The following is a 2,825-nucleotide window of genomic DNA, read 5'->3' as shown; positions in this document are numbered from 1 at the left end:
AAATACACAACAAACCCTGAGGTGTGAACGGCAGCGGAGTGGGAGGGAAGCAGCGGGGGATGAGAGCATACGGGGAGAGTTGGAGTTTTCTGGTGATTTCCTTGTTTAATCCTTAGTCCTACAGTGAGAAGTGACATTGTTTTCACTGCTGTTCTGCAATATCAGGGTATCGTTTCCTTGCATGAATTTTTTTGAAATCTTGACTCTTAGAGATTCTCTCTGCTTCTCTATTGCTGTCTGTGTCCCTCTTAGAAGAAAATGGGAGCGTTAAATGCCCTGAATGTGTGTAGAAACCGCTTCCCATTTTGGTACAGGTCCTGCCTCGCTCTGCGTCACTGTGTCCCTGACGCAGTAATAGGTGCCGGTGTCTGCAGCTGTCAGCGCGCGGAGCTTCTTCAGGGAGACCTGGTTCTTGGCGGTGTCCGCAGAGATGGTGACTCGGCACTAGCTGCATATACATGCCCCGTACATTCCAAGCCTTTCCCAGGAGCCTGCCGGGTCCAAGCCCAGTTAACACCAGAAGAAATGGAGTAACCAGACACGGTGCAGGTCAGCGAAAGGGGCTCTCCGGGCTTCACCACGCAGGGCCCGGACTGGACCAGTTGGATTTGGGACCGGATACGTTACAGTTAAATCCTGATCTCTGTTCCTCAGGGTTTGATCATTTCCCCCAAAATTCTCCTCCTGAGTCTGGGAGGGAGGGAGGACGATCACATTCTTTCTGTTCAAATTGTCTCTCTGCGCTGGTCAGAATCCGCTTCCCCTTTTTGTACCAGTCCCTGCTTTGCTCTGTGTCACTGTGTGTGTGGCTGCCTGGCACAGTAATAGGTGCTGGTGTCTGCAGCTGTCAGTGCGCGCAGCTGCAGGGAGAACTGGTTCTTGGCGGTGTCTTGTGTGAAGGTCACTCGGCTCTGCACAGAGCTGGGGTACTCAGTGTTCCACCGGCCAGACCTATACCATGTGCGTCCCATCCATTCCAGCCCTTTTCCCACAGGCTGCCGGACCCAGTGCCAGGCCGCGCTGTCGCTAGAAACCGAGTCTCCGGAGATGGTACAAGTGAGTGTCAGGGACTCCCCGGGTTTCACCGCTCCCGGGCCTGTTTCCCGCAGCTGCACTTGGGAGAGGACACCTGGGAAGGAAACACAGAAATGAACCAGTGAGCCAGGCCCCTATGCCCCGGGAGTGGGGAAATAAAGCATCCTGCGAGAGCTCCTGGGGGAGTGGGGAACCCAACTGCCACTGAATTCCATTGGCATCCAGGCACCTGATTCCCTTAGGCTCCTCTTCTGCAGTCACTGCAGCAAGGAACCCTCCTGCTCCCCAATAGACACGTACCTGAAGGGCCCTCCAGCATGAACAGGAAAATCAGCAGCAGATTCATATTAAGTGAAGATGCAAACGGTTCCCAGCAGCCAGGCCCGGGCAGTTCTGTGTCTCTGGATGGAGTCTGTGGCTCCTCCAATCAGGGGCTTGTATTTAAACGGGAACCCTGCGGGGCAGAGATTTGCATGTGAGTTTCCCAACGTCGATATAGGAGATGACAGGGTGTGAGCTCTGTCTACACATGGGGCTCTCTCCCTGGAACGCGTCCTACCCCCTGAGACAGTGAGTTCAGCTCAGTGGGGGCGTATGTGAAACTTTCAAAACAGCCCAAGGTATTTGGAAGCCCAAACTCAATGTACATTGATTGGATTTTGTTGTTTTACACTCTTGACGGTCTTTGACATTCTCATGAATATATCAGTACAGGACAGCACCTTCTTAGGAATAAAGAAATTCGGAGAAGAGAAATTATAACTCTTGTTTTGTGGTTTTGCTTTGGAAAAGAGACCAAGAGAGTTAGGAACAAAAATGTTATCATAATTCAGTAGGATTGGGCGTTCAGCTCCCTTACACTACCTCTGCCATTTTATCCTGTGTTCGGTAGAGATTTATTATATTGCCGGTAAAAGCATTACATGTGTGTACAGTCCCGGATACATTTCTAGTTACTAAGGGCTTTATTCAAATCAGTTAAATTAATTGGGAGACTTTCGGCTGACATGAACGTTCTCTGGATCACATGATGTAGTGAAGTTATATCTGCTGCCTTCAGAAGACAGTAATTGTCTGAGAATACCCCCTCTCCCCTTCCGTTTGATATCATATCCCATGTGTTCTCTAGAAGGACCCCTTTGAAGAAATGACACAGACTCACATTCTGGATAATATCTGCCCAGTTAATGTTTATTTTTGGCAACTCTTTGCAAAAAGGGATTTTTGGAGCTTACATTTCCGATCCTTGTTGCCATCTGACTTATTGTTACGTATCATTGTCATTTTGCTCTAACCCCAGCAACAGAACAAGCGTTTTGGTTAGTCACACTGCTGTCATTCTGAGACACTTAGAGATCCCTGGTCCTCTTCCTCACTTTCCGTGTGAAATTTCGTTGTGTTTGTTTACGTGGTGTTCATACAGCATCTGATCAGAATATCATCATCATCAACTCGATTCAAGTAAATGCTCCTGAAAACTTTACAGATCAACCTCGATTTTTCATTCAGTCCCTTCCTGTCTCTTTCTCAATCTCTCTTTCCTGTCCAGCGAGGCAGGGCTTTGTTTGTGTGTTTGTCTGCAAAGCCTCTGGAAGACCTGTAATATTTCCTTGATCTGGACAAGAGCTGGTGATGCATTTGGAAATATTCCCACCAGCGTGTTGAAGCACATCATTAAAACTCATTATGCTCAGGGCTGCCCAGAGGATTCAGGGGGTCTGGGGCAAAGCAATTTTGGGGGCCCCTTTCATAAAAAGTTGCAATACTATAGACTACTATATTATTGTGGG

General features: G+C 48.6%; 1 pseudogene; it reads right to left on the bottom strand.

The window, feature by feature from the left end:
- Positions 1-661: 661 nt before the first annotated feature.
- On the bottom strand, positions 662-1,381 carry LOC120380804 (annotated as a pseudogene).
- Between the last annotated feature and the right edge of the window lie 1,444 nt (positions 1,382-2,825).

The sequence above is a fragment of the Mauremys reevesii genome, linkage group 13 (assembly GCF_016161935.1).
Source record: "Mauremys reevesii isolate NIE-2019 linkage group 13, ASM1616193v1, whole genome shotgun sequence".
Lineage (NCBI taxonomy): Eukaryota > Metazoa > Chordata > Testudines > Geoemydidae > Mauremys > Mauremys reevesii.
The sequence above is the reverse complement of the archived record's forward strand: the minus strand, read 5'-3'. Positions and strand labels throughout refer to the sequence as shown.